The sequence below is a fragment of the Oxyura jamaicensis genome, chromosome 22 (assembly GCF_011077185.1).
Source record: "Oxyura jamaicensis isolate SHBP4307 breed ruddy duck chromosome 22, BPBGC_Ojam_1.0, whole genome shotgun sequence".
NCBI lineage: Eukaryota > Metazoa > Chordata > Aves > Anseriformes > Anatidae > Oxyura > Oxyura jamaicensis.
The window spans coordinates 4,400,873-4,418,261 of NC_048914.1; the positions used below are offsets into that span (position 1 = coordinate 4,400,873).

Sequence of the window (17,389 nt, forward strand, 5' to 3'; positions counted from 1 at the left end):
CGTCAGCTGAAGCTCCAGAATGCTGAGGTTATACTTTCCCTTTCTTTAGGCCAGCTAGCAATGCCAGTGCCTGAACTTGGGCAGGGGAAGGCTCTGGAGCATTTTTCTGTTGACTGCCTGCGCTGTTGAGTAATGGGGATAACAAACACTGCATGGTCTGCACCCCATCCACGCTCTGTATTCATGGTCATCCCATGAGTCTGCATACAGCCTGAAACATCCTTCTGGACAGCATGCTCAAGCTGCTGTCTGCTCTAGAATACAAACCTTGATTGAGTGCAATCTTGAGGGCAGGCTAAGGCAACCATTAACCCAGGACAGACGTAGCCACAGGACAGAAACACTGAGTTCCTTGGAGCAGCACAGCTCAGAGGCGCTTCCTGCTCAGGATGTATTCGGATGTGGCAACGTGCCTGAGAGAAATACCAAACCAACACCAAATCATAAAAAGCACCACTGGCCTTGAAAATGGCTTGTCAAGGCCACTTACATAAAGCAGCCGCAGCTCCTATGCAGCTTCAGAGCTTGAACTTTCGGATCGGTCAGCCCTGTGCACAGGTGTCACACTGTGGTTAAAGGACAGGACAGAGCCACAGAACGGGTCATTAAATTTAACACTTACTCTAAATGGTAGAGGTTTGACAGTGGTTCTGCTGGTAAAGCCCTTTAACTTATACCTCTAAAAAGCATTCACAGCTAGAGCTAGTGTGATATTAATAGCCCCTAAAGCAAACTAATTAAGGAACTGCAGCTTTCATTCACTGAAGTCAGCGACTAGGAACCCCCACGCTCCTCTAGGTGTGGTAATGCGCCTGATCGGAAGTCTCATCTCCAAAAGGGATGAGCAATTGCAGGGAGCACTGTATCTGATAAACAGTTGAGCTCTCACTTCAGTACCTAATAGAAGTGGCTGGGTTTTCAAAAAAGGATTGAGACAGCTAATTACACAGATAATCTGACTGCAAGTGCTGCAGAGCTCATGGGTGCCGGGTTCACTTAGAGCTGGATCCCCTCCAGATTTGTTATTCCCCAACAGGGCCACAAGACAAGCACTTCACTGTTTTCATCAGCCGGCCACTTGCACTGCAGGTGTTCTAGTGACAATTGCTAGCAGCTTTAGCTGAGCCTGTCTGCATGAGCAATTTCCACACCACCATCACATTTTTGGAAGTTTATTACTGAGTTACAAAAAGTGGCTTTGAAGCTGAAACTCAATAATCAACATGGACTGAACTAGGGGATGGTCTTTTATTCTCCCTGTTTTGAAGTGACAAAACAGAAAAAAATGAGATTTATCTCGTTTCAGGCTTTTGCTGTTGCTGCTTTTTTAAATACTTCTGAACAGCAACACTTGTATTTGAAATTTGAAATGTAAATTCCATTCCAGTAGTAACATACAATACAGAAACTACAGTAAGAACTGATAGCCAGGTACTCCTGCTTCTTGCAAAGACCCCTCTGATTTTAGAAAATGTATTTTCCTAAGGAGAAGATCCAAATCCTTTTAAAGTCAATCTCTGACCCTTTTCTACAAAGATAGGAGACACAATTAAGCAATGATTTCAGTAGGGGACCCCAAGTTCTTTCAAAAGGTAATAAAAAAACATCACAGCATCAAAACTACACAATGGCTTATAATTTGACCTCTTCCCCCCCCCCCCCGATAAAGCTTGTTCAAGGCTGCCCAGAGTACTGCTAAAATGCCTTGTTGTATGAGAACAATTTGTAGCACAGTCTGTCATCTCTCTCCTGAAGGCACAATCTGAAAATCTGTTCGAGTCAGTAACAGCACGCATTTCACTGACTTCATTGGGCTTTTTACTGGCAAAACTTGAAGCAAAAGCTCATGTTATAGGATTCTATTAAATCTATTTTTATAAATAGCACCATCTGTATGTATTTCCTGACCTCTCTAATATCCACTTACAAGGGAGAGTGAAACCCAGTGCATCGATTTCAGTGTTGTACAGGATATTTTACATTGGCCTATGGCACAATAAGTTCCTCTCCACATTCAGAAAGTTCAGCAGGACGTGGATCATGAGAACATAGTTGTCATCGACTGGAGTGTGAGGCTGTGTAATTGGTTTGTAGGAAGCTTCAGCTAATGTAACACTCCATTTCAATTATGTAATATATTAAGTCAGTTGACTAACAGATCCAGTCCAAACACCATTTGAAAGACAACTACCACATTGGTATATTTAAGATTTTTGTCAATCTTTGTATAAGAAAGTGTCCCGTGAAATATTCTGGAAATAAAAGTGAAGACAAGAACATGCATTTTTTGGCTTTCAATTAAAACAGAAATGACATTACAAAGTTCTACATGTTCTATATACCCTAGAAGGATTATGAATCAGAATCAAATAAAATGCCTATCCTCAAAAGGGAGTGTGCTGGTTTTAGTTGGGATAGAGTTAATTTTCTTCACGGTAGCTGGCATGGTGCTATGGTTTGGATTTGTGATGAAAATAGCATTGGTGACACAGCAATGTTATAGTTGCTGCTGAGCGGGGCTCGCACAGGGTCAGGGCCTTTCTGCTCCTCACAGCGCCCTGCCAGCGGGTGGGCTGGGGCGCACCAGGAGCCGGGAGGGGACACAGCTGGGACCCCAGCAGCCCAAAGGGACGTTCCACACCACAGGACGTCACACTCGGCAACAGAATCTGAGCAAAAGGATTAGGAAGGGGGTCAGGAGGGAAAACACATTTGAGTTACAGCATTTGTCTTCTCAAGTAACTGTTACATGCGATGGAGCCCTGTTTTCCTATAAGCTGCTAAATATCAGCCTGCCAATGGAAAGCAGCGAATGAATTCTTTATTTTGCATTGCTTGTGTGCAGAGTTTTGCTTTACCTGTTAAACTGACTTCATCTGAACGCATGAGTTTTCTCACTTTAACCCTTCTGATTCTCTTCCCCATCCTGCTTAGGGGTAGGTAAGCAGCTGTGTGGTGTTCAGCTGCCAGCTAGGGTTAAACAAGAAGAGAAAAAGATGGGGGGGGAAAAAAAAAAAAAAAAAGTTGAGTATTGGCTAATCTGTTATACACTAGACCAAATTACACCGATGTACTCCATATACTACAGCATTCCAGCGAAGCCTATGAATATAGCACATTTATGACGAACAGTTGCTCTGTCTTTCTGATAACTCTATTACTTGAGTTCAAAGAAGGTTTATGGACTAGAAAGCCTCAGGTATGGTCATGAATGTTTGATGCCTTCACATATACTATTATTGCTGTAAAGTCACTCCCTGATGGAGTTATTTCATTCTGACGGTCTGTGGTCATTACAGGCCAACGGGAGCCCTACGAGTATTAACCATTAGGCACTTCCTATATTACAGGATTATTTTTGCATTGAAAATGGCACCAGTCCATTCAGTCTGTTTCTCAAAGAACACAGCATAGTCTTCAAAACTGCAAAAGCAACTATTAGCTACCAGTATTTGTGCAGTGCCTGAAACCCAGTGTGTTAACACGAGGTGCCTACAGTCTTTTTTTAAAAAATAAAAAAATAGTCTATTTGGAATGACTGAAGAAGGGAAAAGATCCCAAAGTGCACACATTTTATTTTGAATACAGCAAGAAAATTGCCATTAAAGCCTTTATAACATGGAAGAAAGTACTGACTATTTTAAAATTACAAACAGCCCATCCCATCCCATCCCAGATGACTTGTTTTCTGTTCTCATAACAGTGTCCTATGAGAAGCAGTTTACAAAGGTAACTAGCAGAGGGAATTTAATAAAGCTATTGTGGCCAAAGCAATTTCATTCCAAAGCCCTGAGAAAGCAAATCAAAACCCTTGTTGGAAATTGTGTGTGTAAATTTGGCCTGGCTTGTTGCAGAAAATCTCAACAGGACAACTATTCAAACAACACCCAGACAGCGTTCCATATAGGATTTGAACTCTCCTAAGGTCTCAGCTGGCTTCCACCATAATAAGCATCAATGGCAAATTCTGACTTGAGACTGGTATCTTGTCTGTGATCTCACAAACAGGGATTTGGTTTGGGTCAATCTCTGCTGACAATCTTTGTACTCCCTGGATTACAAGATTTAGCTGTACTGACACCTGCTATCAGCACCATGGGGTTAGCAGATGAGCAGTCCCAGAACACAAGGAAGGTACAGCACATGGTAAAAGAATACCAATAAGTAAGGACATATATATATATATATGTATGTATTTTTTAAAAGTATACATGTATATAGTTTAAGCCTGTAGCCCCCAAATCACCAGTCTTGGATGCTTGCAGTTTTCCATGCACCCTTGGCCACCCTTAGCTTTTCTCCATATATTAGATATCAACTTACATTTCAGTTCTGGTAGTTACTTGTACATTCACAAATAATAATAAAAATCTACTATGCTGCTGCCATTTTATATTGTGTAGGTGAATTGCCATCAGGCAGAATGCAACCAGGCGTGACTTAGAACAAACAGAACCACCACACCCCCACAACTGGTTTCTTTCTGCATCCTCCTCAATCTCAAATTGCAGCATACAGAGATTGCTCATCCACACACATTGGTGCACAGAAACTTAACTTTTTGAAGAACTATTTAAAAGCTATCAATCCTTGTAGGTAGAGTGGGAGGGAAAGGAAAACAGGAGGGCAGGGAAACTAACTAAATAAATAGGCAGCTAACTACTGTTGTATAAGTATTGTTTAAAGAAGCCATAAATAATCCATCTCAAAAAGCTTCTCAGAGAGAAAACAAAACAAAACTTAAAAAGGTCTGACACTGTGAGCATGAGCAAAGTTAAAATTTGAGTTTGGATATGGATCAGAAGTTAAGAGAAAGGCTCCACATTAACTACATCTAAAATTCATTCTCATCAATGGGAGAAAAAGAAGACTCATTCATACCCACAGAAGTCATCTTTAGAAACACAAAGTGATACACCTGCAGTCCTGCTGGTTACACTTGTTGCAGCACTTCTGTAACATTGAAGTGCACGTCTTTATCTGGGTAATTATCATTACTGAAGCAGCAAGCAATGCCTCACCCCTCAACCTTCCTCACCCAGTGGGGAAACACCAAACATCAACAACCGTTTCTCTTCCCTCTTCTTTCCCCTCATCTTGTACTCCCTCACACACATTTCAAAACACCACTACTTCTATTTTATAGATGTTATTCATCTATAAAGGTGACAAAAAAGCAAAGCAACTTCCCAGAACAATACACTACAAAAATAACAAATGAACAGAAAGACAGTCTGACTTCTCGTTATCTGGTCTGCTGTGTTATATTCCCCTCTCCAAAACAGCTTAGGACTCCCAATTACCAATTGTCTCTGGGCATTAGGTGATGCTGCATACCTGTACTCCTCCCAGCACGAATTAAAAAAATTGCTTCCAGGAGAATTAAATTCAGGGCCTTTTCACAACAGCTTTATCTCCCCCTCTGTGCATCACCCAGCACATGCACTGTTTGCGCATCCTGCGGAGCGCTTGCTCTCAGCCCTAACAAGTGCTGACAGAGCCCAGCCCAATTATAACCAAGCAACTCACAGGTTATCTTCTATTGCAACATTACCTTTAAAATGCTTCAGTCATTTTTTGTCATTATTTGTCATGGCAACAGCAGTTGAGGCTTTTCTTTCCTGGTCCTCCCATTAGTTTCACTCTAAACTGCGCTCATTCTGCTCTTTGAACAAGGATATTGATTTGCTGTCCCATTGGCATCTCAGAAAAGCCTTAGCTCCCTTCTTGTGTTCTTGCCATTCAGCGTCAGCCAGATCCTGGCAGATTTTCCTCCCCAGTAAATACAGGGCCTAACAGGGACTGCATGGGGAACGAGCCAGCGGATCAGTGGAAAGGGATGAGAGGCAATGGGAAAACCCTTGGCTGTCTGTCCATCTCTTCACAATCCACGGCACAGGAGGGGGGGACCAGGAAGATCAGCCATGGCTCTGCTCCACCCTCAGCCACTTGCCTACCAGCAGCAGGCAGTAGGATTCCTTCTCTCTCAATTCTCTGTTGTAGGCATGCCTCAAGGAGGATTTTCTTTTTATGATCTCAGAATTAGATCATGCTGTATGGCTTAAGGGCAATTCAAGTAACTTTTACTAGAATCCCTTTATTTTAATCTTTATTCTTGGACATGAAAAGTTACCATAGCACTTCATCTACATAACTCACCTTCTTCACTCTTAACGCTTAAATACCCTTGCAGATTGGTGTTACTATAAAACATTTCATGCAGAGACCCAAAAGACTGCTTATGCTTAATCTTTATTAAAAATCATGACTGGAGAAATGCTTGAATCTTGAATGGTATTAAGGAACTTAATCAGATCAAAACAAATAAAATTAACTGACCGCATAGGGTGGGATCCAATTTAATCAATTGGCACTGACCACATCCAGAACAAGTTATTAAAAAAGACACCCAAAAAATAAACCACACAGGTAACTGACACCTTCTACAGAAGCAACATCCAACCAAACTCATGCCTGTGAGAAATAAGGCTGCATTTGGCGGGTACAGCAGCAAACCAAAGAACTCGACGGTTGTATTGTGGCTGACTTAACAGATGGTTAACATAAGGGAAAGGATCTCCATAAAACATGCACACATGGAGCCTGTGGGCAATGTTATTCCATGTGCTGGACACTTTATGCTTTCTTTAAGGAAGGTTTTGGTGCCTGACATGTTCCTCCTCCACACAGAAGCACAACACTTCAAACCCAGCGAACCTCACGCGCCACAGTGCTGCATCCAACCGCTCAGCCACCCTGGTCCTGAAGCATTTCAGATACCTTAAATTCAAAGTTTTTGAGCCTTCCTTCTGATGCCCAATTCCCACCTCACTCATGGCTCCTGGAGCATTCATAAAATTAAGCATCAATTAGTGCAATTGTTTCTTTTAGCATCTAATTGAATATTATTCCCCTGAACTGACCTTTCCATAATGGCCCTTTTTTATTTATTTTTTGGACGTTAACAACAGCCAATTTCTTTCAGTAGCATTGACTACTTTTTACATTTATTGTGGTCGCATTAGCTCAGCTAATTGCTCTGACTGCTCTGCTTGCAACCCACTTAACTTTTCAAATTACCGACCAAGACTCAAGAACACTTTCAGCAGCCTGCGCAATAGACCTTCTTTTAGTTCTTTTTGTGTGTGTGTATGTGTGTTGTTGTTGATTAGTTTTTTTTTTTTTTTTTTTTTTTTTTCCTATTTCCACCTTTGCACACTGTTTGAAATACACGGAACTCTCAATGCAAAGTTTCCCTTCTCCTTCCCAAACACAGGCTTGGATTTGAAAACCACCAAAACGCCTCAGAAACCTCCCAGCTGCACGCTCCTACAAGCCACAGACAAAAAAATAAATAAATAAATAAAAATAAAAGAATACAAGAAACCCCCACACGCTAGAAGGCAGCAGATTTGATTTAAAAGATACACAAAAAATACTTCTTTGTTTTTTTAAACCCAAAGGCTGCTTACCTCTGCTCAGCACCACAGCCCAGCGCTCTCCTTGCTCCCTGTTCCTTCCGGAACCTTCTGTTAATGGCCCCTGTGCTGGCAGCAGCACCTGGGGCAGGTGCTCAGCTGGACCCGCACCTGCAGCAAAGCTCCCTGCCCACCCCAAATTGTAAAGAACAGGCAGTTTGCTTGCTTTTTAAGTTTGTTACTTGCTCTTCCTTTGCCTCTGCAAGGCTGGCTTTGCTCTTCTGCCCTGAGGGCTTGCAGGGGTTTTACCAGAGCTCACACAGGTCCCCAGTGCACTCTGTGCTGCAGGGCAGGACCCACAAATCCTCTAAGGTCCCTAGACCCACAAGGTCCCTAACCTGACACAGCACTCTCCCTGCCCCTGAAGAGCCCCACCACACGACATGGTTTAAAAGCAGCTCAGCCAGAGCCCAGGAGGAGCACCTTTTGCCCCCAGCAGAACGAGAGCTAAGCAAGCCATGTATTTACTATCCCTCTCCCATGCTGCTTGCTTCACCTCACGTTTGCCACCACAGTGAGCCCTGGTCTCCACGAGCACCTTAAGACAAGCAGGTTTCTGTCAGCGAGCCTTCTCCCTGCAGCCTTGCCCAGGGCCAGCTGCTGGCTGCTCCAGTTAAGGCCAGTAACAGGCCTGCCCTTTCCCCGCTTCTTTGCCCAGCACAGGTTTTGGGGGTAGACAGTCCTTGCCACCATCGCTATGGCTTGTTGTGAACTGGCATCAACAATGGTGACTTTTTAGTGTCCACAGTCCTGCCCCCTACCAGGGTCACCCCTTTTCTAAGCTCTGTTTTCCTTTACAACATCTCCAAATGCTCCTGGATTACCTTCTTCCGTGTAGTCAGTGGCCTTTAGGCACTGGGAGGTGCAGAACAGAGCACCATATTCCAGGTGGCGCCTAATGAGGAGCATATTTTTAAAAAAGAGAGAGAGACGCTATCGGTTCACTGTATGCCATCTGTTCAGAGCTTTGTTTATTCCATAGGAGATCACAGGACTGTGTGGCAGATAACTCTGATTCTTTCATCAGTACAGTTTGATTTAAGAGTTTTATCACATCTGCTGTATGCAGAGTTTAAAGGGTTAAGTTAATCTAGTATACATTTTCAGTAACAGCAATTTAGCTCCTTATAGTGCTATTGATCCCATTTTCTTCAAGGAAGTTCCCCAAATGGTGTTTTTTTATGCACTGTGGGAGTCTTTTATGGCTGCTGCAATGCAAATCAGGCAGTTACGATCACCACAAACTGATCTTGCTCTTTAGAGATTAAAGCCCCAGAGACAGAATTATCTTCTGATGAATTTGACCAAATAGATTTTCAGGACTTTGATGATCTTGCTTGTGGGTGTATGTATGTGCATGTGTCATTTTCCTTTGACAGAATTTACATTAAGACAAATGAAGAATGAAAAAGCGTACCAGGATTGTGGATACAATTGTGTCAGTATAAACATACTTTATAATTAGATAGCTATTACCATAGAGTAGGGGAAGAACTAAATCAGTATAAATCACTTTTATACTAACCTAATTGCATCCACAAAAGTGTTCATAGCAGCATAATTCTTTTATTAAAAAAATCCTTACCAACATTATTATTCTAGTAAAATGTAAATGCAGGCCAGGCCTTAGATACCAATTAAACTGCAGTTGGCAGAGGTGTTACTCTCTAAATAGAATAAATGTAACAGAACAAAAAGCAAAATAAATAATGAAATAAGAAATAATGGAAGCATCTATCTGTGATATTGTCAAATTATCCAATGAGCCAATGGGAAGATTTGGGGAGAAATTATTACATAGATCATTTAAGCAATTTCTTGCTAAGAGGATGCTACTAGTTTGGAAAGAATCTATTCATTCTAAATGCAATGAAATTAATTCTTACAGTCTTTTGTGTGTATATATTATCTCTTTGTGAGTTAGTGTGCTTGAAACTGATAATGGATCTCTAGAGGCCACCAACCAAGTTTACTTCAATGACATAAAGTTATCCCAGAAAGTTAATGTAATTTCTTTTCTTGCAGAACATGTGGCAACCGTTTACCCAGAACACTGAGTGATATCTGGAAAGAAATTTGTAATGAACTGGATTACTGAAATGCTAGGACCAAATCTATTACTGATATTATGCTAAAATTAGCTTATTTTCCATGCCAAAGCCTTCAGCAATTCCTAGGCTTTACCCACAAAATCTGATTCCATTTTGTTTCATGCTTTTTGCCCTTTTTTTAAAACAAAACAAAACAAAACAAAACCTGTCAGAGTTGTTCACAGCAAAGAAGGGGAGAAGAGGGAGAGAGAAAGGGGAGAGCATTAAAAGAGCCATGGAAAAGAATGTCAGTAAGATTTATGGGTCATATATCGCCACAGAAAGACTGTAGGTGGTAAGGAGCATGCTGTGGCAGTAATTTATAGTACCTCTCTATGACAGACTCCTAGACTGAAGATGAAAAACGTGCTATTAAAACAAAAGCAGGCTATCTGGAATGTTGTTGTAAACAAGAATCCTCTTATCACAGCTGCTACAACTGTTGGTTGATCGTTCACTGGGAAATTAGCAAAGCTGTAACAGATACCTGGTTCAGGCTCGGACCCTTTGTGTCAGAATTCATCTGATTGCTTACACCACTTTATGGGTATGGCTAAAATGATAAAGATAGAGTGGAATAAAGATGGTTTTGCTACTTTGCTATTCCTCTGTAGCAGGAATAGAGAGAGAGACTGGTATAAAACACCTGTTAGTAATCCACAACCAGGAGGGTATATGTTTTAGTTAAAAACAAAACTCATTTCAACTAAAAAAACTATACCAATATAGTTTTTTTACAGTGCTAGTTACAAATTTGTCTGGAACGTACAGATTATAAAATTCCAACAGTCTTTCCCAGGATTTTTATGTTAAATTCAGTTTCCATGTTTCTGAAATCTTGCTATGTTGTTTGTCCCTAGTATGAGGCTGAGAAATTGTTTCTTGAAACATAGGGTAAGACAAGTTACACCTCTTCATCACAGTGAATCATGAAACTGAAACTATTTCTATTCCACGTGGTTCTCAAAGGGTGACTTACTTTTAAATAGACTCATAGTAACTAGTTTTGAAAGTTTCTTTGGATCATTTTACCTCCCTACAGCCTTGGCTTTTGTGGCCTGTCTTATTTCCTGGTGTTTCTGGTGTTCATGGGAACTAGCAAATGATTCTTCACTGCTAAATTACATAAGCATGTGCTATCTAAGCACTAGGTTTTTGAAGATTACCTTCAAATAGGATAGGGTGATTCCAGCAAGGATGATGTGACTTGAAAAAACAAAGGAGTTAGAACTAAGCTTGAATAACATTATATGAAGGAATGTATGCAGATTGAAAATGAGCATACACAGAGAGGCACACAAAAATATATATGTATGCAAAACAAAAGTGCAAGATCAAAACAGAGAATGTTGAAAGCAAAGATCAAGTTTGCTTTGGGGATGAGATGTATTATCCCCTGTTTTATTTAATCCAGATATGACTGTCATGCTGGGGATCACAAGTGCAATGCAGAAGCAGACTGGCAAAATTCAAAAGGGCATTCAGCTATATAAGGAGATTATGCATATAATCTACACTGTTCACCAATATTTATATGAATGTGTGATTCAGAGGGGAGTTTTGAAATCTTCTACCAAAGACTTTCTCCTAAACATGTTAACTAAATGCAAACTTGATGTCTTTCAGGTTTAGAGATTATAGCTGCTGGGCATCTTGATTGTTACCTGGAGTGTGAATTAGGAAATGGATTTTGTTGCAGCCATGGAAATACTAAAACTCCAATGGTGCCAAGAGATTTAGGGGCAAGATGGATTCTGATGTAACTTAAAAACATGTTTTATTTTAGTTTTAATGGAAATACATATTTTTTCCATTTAATCTCTTACAGCAAGAATGTAAAGACACAAATCTTCCAACAAGTCCCTGAAGCATAATGAAATATTAAGAGTAAAGTCAAGTTTGCCCCTTCCTGAGAAGTTCACTATCTCTGTGATACTTCTTTCATTAACTATATGCCTTCATAGATTTGGTAACTAATCCACTGCTTCAATAGCATACCATGATTTTAAAAATGGCAGTGAAAGTGATATCTGTGCTTCCCCACTGAGAATCTGCTCTAGAATGTTACTCCTTAGTATGTTAGTCTATGCAGGCTTTAGGCTAAAAAAGCTGGATCTTCAACTCAGGACATAAAAATTCAGTCTTAACATCTGAAGTCTCAGAATTCCAATGAAAAGCATCTTGAAGATGAAATTCTGCTTCAGATACCTATGTTCTGGTGAACTAAACTATCACTGCAGATAAGGTAGTTGTCTCAAATTCCCATACAGCCATGGAGAGAAACACATACATCATAGGCACAGCTCATCCCTTCCTCAGACCTGAAGCAGGGCATCCTAGAAGTGTTAAATGTCCTGAACATCCTGAGGAGCTGTGGTGACTTGCCAATGTCACCTAGCACATGTCACAGAGCAGGAATTAAAATCCAGATCTCCTCAAACCCAGTCCATAATGCAAAACTCTCCCACCTGTTGATTAAGTCATTTTTTGAACAATGTTTTAAATCCACAAGCAGTATCTCTAGATGATTTTGGAGCTTGGCTCTCCCAAATTTATTCTAAAAGTAGCCAAGTATGTATTATACTCAGGTAGCTCTGTCTGTTGTTTTTTTAGCAGCTAAGCAGATGATTTCATTTTCAGGGAATGTCAATCCAACACCTTTCTGCCAGCATCAGCTTCCCTTTAATTAAAAGTACAAAGCTCTGACAAGAGCTTAACAATGGAAACACTTGCAGGCAACTCTACTATTAAATGAAAACTGTTTGCATGTCTCTATTGTTAATTATTATCATTACTAAGTACTCAATGCAGGGAACACATTTACACTAGTGCTCTGTACTGTAATTGCAACAGTCTGCAATTAATTTCCAAGAATAAGTGCTACCACAGTGAAGAAAATTAACTAAAAGTATACACCCCCAATCTCTGTATTGTTCCCTTGATGTCCCTCCACCAAATTGACTCTGAGGTGTTCAAATACTGCCATCTTCAATGCTCATTAGCATCTCAAAGCCAGGTTTGTCTCTGAACCTAACTCTTCCAATTTCAGTAACACCAATGCAACATCTCAGTAAATTTTAAGCCAGAGCCTGTAGGCGTGGTGCCTAAAGTCTCTACAGTGAGTGACAACGGACATCTGAATTCCGTATGGGTAGATATAGGCCCTGACTTTCTCCTACAGGCTCTTGGCTCTCAGAACCAAAAAATAATAAAATAAGAGAAACTATCAACTAAAAAATATTAGTGGTAAACTAGAAAATAAAGGAGATTTGGAATTGCAGCACTACTGTGCTTCTCTTTCTCCTACCTTGCTGCGTTTCATTTTCTAACAGCCAGAGCTTTGGCACTGCAGATGCCAGCTAATCCTTCTAAGTTCCCTGCTCATACTTCTGCTGCATGGCTGGGAGGCCTGCTGTGTGCCAAATTAAAACGCAGCATTCTTAAAATTAAACTTTGACAACCGCAAATAGGGGCCTGTTTCGGTCTTTGCTCCTCTGGATATCCACACTTGGATGTGTTTTGGATCAGACCCTTTTTCATAATCTGTTTGCCTCTTCTACTTCCAGAACACCTGTTTGAAAAGCCCTCCCTGAAGAAGGGAGAAATTCCTCTGAAGAAGGATTAGGAAGCCTGATAAACACCACATCTAAACTAAGGCAATCTGCAGATGGATTAGGAATCAAAGAAATGAAATGGTCAGTAGCCTCAAAATTGTCTCTTTCTTCCTGTGGCCTGGAAAACTTCTATAGTGGTCAGGATAACTCATTGATTTTTTTTATTTTTATTTTTTAACTGCCCCCATACAAATCAGAAATACTGTCTGACCAAAGTCTCCCTCCTCTGATAATTGTGTAAACCTTAATATCATGGAAATTGTACCCAGTTGCCTTAAAATGAATTGAAAGAATGCAGGAAGCTCTACAGTGATTGACTGACACACAAGAATTGTTTCCCCTTATTTCAGTATTTAAGCATAAATGGATAACCAGTGATCAAACTACACAGCCTGCAAAATGCCTTCATCTGAGTGTCTGAGGAAGGTTTCTTTTGATTGCAAACACTCCCATACAGCTGGCTCAACAGCCAGCCCAGTTTATCTAACTAGATTCATTACTGCAGTTTCTGAGTGTTAACACCTACTTAGATTTTTTTTTTCCTGGCCTGTAATCTTCATTGAAAAGATAGAGGCATCTGAGGTGTCCCTTGAAGGGCAGTACTCTGAACTGAGATAGTTTAAATGCTGGTATGTGAATTTATCTTTTTAGCTCTTTGGAACAGACATCTGGCTAGCATCCTGCTCGATGCCACTCTGCAGAACAGCCTCAAGACCCTCCCCGGTGCTGCGTTAATAAGCAGGAGCTCACAAAGCATAAGAGAAATTAAAAGAAAGGGAGGAGCACAAAGCTGATGGATGAATATCTCAAGGGATCCAACTGCCAGCAGAAGCAACATTTCTTAGACAGTGAACCTATAATCCAGACTCAAATGAGAGGGATGTAAATCCTCAGAAGTACGAGATAAGGCAAGAAGAGGGAGTCTAATCTCGTACCTCTCCAACCTGAGACAAAAGACATTTTTAACATAGCATCTTGGGGGAGCAACACAGAGCAGTACTAAGAAAAGATCCTTATATACACGGAAGAAGCCAAAAGATCTATTTATTAACATGAATGTTGGCACTAACTGCTACGTTATATGGTGAATATCATTCTGCAATTCCTACTTGTAGTAACTAAAAAAAAAGAGAGAGAGAAACCTTGGAAACCAACTCTCAGCTCTACTGTTTCTATTCCTTTATATATAATGACATGGAGATTTGATTAAAAAAATATGTATTAAGTGAGAAGCCCTGAGAAAAAAAAAAAAAAGAATAATAAGAGAACTATTATCACAATAATAATAAAAAATCAAGTGGGAGAGCTCATAGAGTACATGAGAAAGCAGGTTAGGAATCCAGGCTTTTTCACAGGAGGAGGAACTTCAGGTATCTTCAGAAATATCTGTTGAGTTGCTCTTCACTGTGAGTTAGTGGTATGAGTCTGTCACCCCTTGTTGAAGAAGAAACTTGTTAAATCTTCTTTTAGCAGCATATTTGCTTTTCCATTACATTATCTGCCCACATTCACCCACACAGACTGACTAAAGACTTCCTGATCTAGATTTTTCCTTTTTTTCTTTCTCCTTTTGTTCCCAGCTCAACTGCAGTGTGACACACTTAACTTACCCTAATTTTCAAGCTGCCGTAGGTAATAAGAAGATAGGCCTTTGCCACTAACATGTAATCTTCAGCTGTTCTAGAGAATATGTGAAAAGACTGCTTGAAGAACTCTGAAAATGTGCAAGTGGCTAAGGCACAGAAAAGCTGAGAGCATCCGTTCTGTCACTGACACAGAAGCAGCTTCCCAGCATAGATCTTCTGTAGCAAAGTAAGATGCTGAAATGCAAACACTGCTATTGCAAACAGGGGGATTAAAGACTACAGTAGCTAAAGCAATCACTTCACAAACTTACAAAGTAAGGGCTCACACATAAAGGACTGTTGCCCCTCCAAAAAATCACAGCTTAAAAATGGGATTTTTCTAATTTTCTCTTGTATTAACTGAAGATTTTAATGGGAATACCTTACCTGTGAAAAGGTTTGCCTTTAGAAATAAGGAAAAAACATTTGCTATTTAGAGAAAACCTAGACTAGCATTGCTACTATCACCTCCCAGGCACCTGAGGGAGCCAGGGGCCTTTGAGTGCCCCCTTTGATCACCCCGATGAGCCCCACCTAGGACTGCCCCCCCATGGGCTCCCTGTTGCCCACCAGCCCCATTAAGTCCCCACGCAGCACTATCACACCAGCATGTGCTCGATGGGCTCCTTGGTGCTGCTTCCAGGTCTGGCTTGCCTCAGATATGGGGTGCCTGGAGCCTGTTAGTGGTGTTCTGGTTGTTAGGTGTAGGGTGAGCACTCCTAGCTCTCCACTGGGGTTCGTCAGGAGGCAGTGCTGCTCGTGCTGTGGTTCCTTAATAGGAGCCTGGGCTGGTGGAAGTTTGCATCAGTGCCTGTAGCATGACCATGGTGCTTCTTGAGCCATGTTAGTGTAAACAGCCTGTTAGAAACAGGGAGGCGGGTTTTTAATTTAATTTTAGCTTAGAGAAAAGAAGGCTCAGGGGACCTTATTGTGCTTTAGAATTATCTTAAAGGAGGTTGTAGCAAGGGGGGGCATTGGGCTCTTCTCCCATGCACCAGGTGTTAAAACATGGGGAAATGGCCTCAAGCTATGCCAGGGGAGGTTTAGACAGTTTCTAGGGCATAGGTTTATTGTAGCTATTCAGTTAAGTCCTCTGAATGATTTAAATTGTCCTATTCTGTACAAATTGCTCAAATTCAAACATGCAATTATTGTCTAATTGGACTTGAAGATTTTTCAGCTAGCTACCTACTAAATTACAGTGCAAGCTGGAAATGATTTGGCTGTTTAGAAGGCTCTAAGCAATTGTATCTCATGGATGCCTTGTGGGGGTGAAAGTACCAAGGATATTTTTGTAATGAGGTACTATAAAGCATTCCTCCCTGCTTCCTCCTTACTTCTCCCACACCTTTGCTCCAGCCCTTGAAGTTGACCTGGGCTCCTACAGTGGCGTACCTTGTCTTTGCTTGCTCTATAAGCTTCTAGCCTAGTTGAATTTGTGTGGTTTTCTGTCCCTTGGGGTGTTCTGAAAGACAACAGAGGATCTCCACATTAATCCAATATTATATAGAATCCAATATTCTGCATGTTTGAGAAAAGGGAAACCTCCCCTGCAGTGTTCAGCACCTGTAGTAACTCTTAAGTCTCTGTGAATGTTATAAAACATTTTCTATAGAGTCCTTGTTGCAATTTGCAAGTAACACTGCTCAAATAGTTAAAATGAGGCATTACAACTCCAGCGAGACTTGAGGTTTTGCAGCAGTAAGCTAGTACGAGGCTTGACTATGCTCATGAGATCCTAATCACTTTCCCAGATCCTGGAGTGGAGTGAAATGGTGTGTTCATATTCAGGAACTCTCTGAAGCTTTACATTTGTCTTTCAGTAAAGACAGAATTGCAGAGCTTTCCATAACATGCAGGATTACAGGAAGACAAAACTGAAAGGAATCTCTTGTGGTCATGTGTTCGAAGGCAGCATCAGTAAGACTTAACACTTCTCACATTTTTCTAATCTCCCCTTGTAAAACTCCAGCGGAATAGAGATCCCACAGATCAAATGTTACTCCCTAGGTACTGTATTCTGCTTTTTAACTACTCTAGAGATCAGAACATGATTCCTGATGTTTTTATCTTTGCAAATTTTAGCTCCTTTTCTAATTAATATTTTAGTGTTAGCTTCTCTGTGTTCAGCAAGAAAGGGGGTGAAATACTTCTCTGCCTCATGACTTATCTCACAACTAGGTTAGTGAGTCATGCCACTACTTGCTTTCTTTGTTAATAATACCCTTTTGCACGGAATTAGAGTTTTAAGAGAAAGGAAGAGGCCTCACCTGAAAGTAATCTACAGCCTCGTTAACTGAGTAACAATGTGAGAAGCTTAAAAATGAACTTTAAAGGCCCCTAGATGAAGAAGTAAAGTGCATCTATTGTGTCTGTACCTGAACTGATTGCCCTACCTGCTAGAGGTGCTAGCTGAGTGCTGCACTACCAGCCTACCCTACACTTACCTCTTAACCAAGCCAGTACCTGGATGGCTTCCTAACATAACTGTGTCTGCTTTGTTCTCTTCAGTAGTCTGTACACCAGGAAAGTTAAGAATGATGGTTCTTGTATCTGTAATGGTCTTGCTAATATTCCAGTAT

General features: G+C 40.9%; 1 long non-coding RNA gene across 2 annotated transcripts in view; it reads right to left on the bottom strand.

The window, feature by feature from the left end:
* The window catches only part of LOC118177442, a 44,699-nt gene extending 29,432 nt beyond the window's left edge, over window positions 1-15,267 (bottom strand). The window contains exon 1 of one of the 2 annotated variants that reach the window (XR_004755798.1): window positions 15,195-15,267. This is a non-coding gene — a long non-coding RNA (uncharacterized LOC118177442). Of the gene's footprint in view, window positions 1-7,472; window positions 7,521-15,194 lie in introns of those variants that run through there. The other variant, XR_004755797.1, reaches the window with a different exon arrangement.
* Between the last annotated feature and the right edge of the window lie 2,122 nt (window positions 15,268-17,389).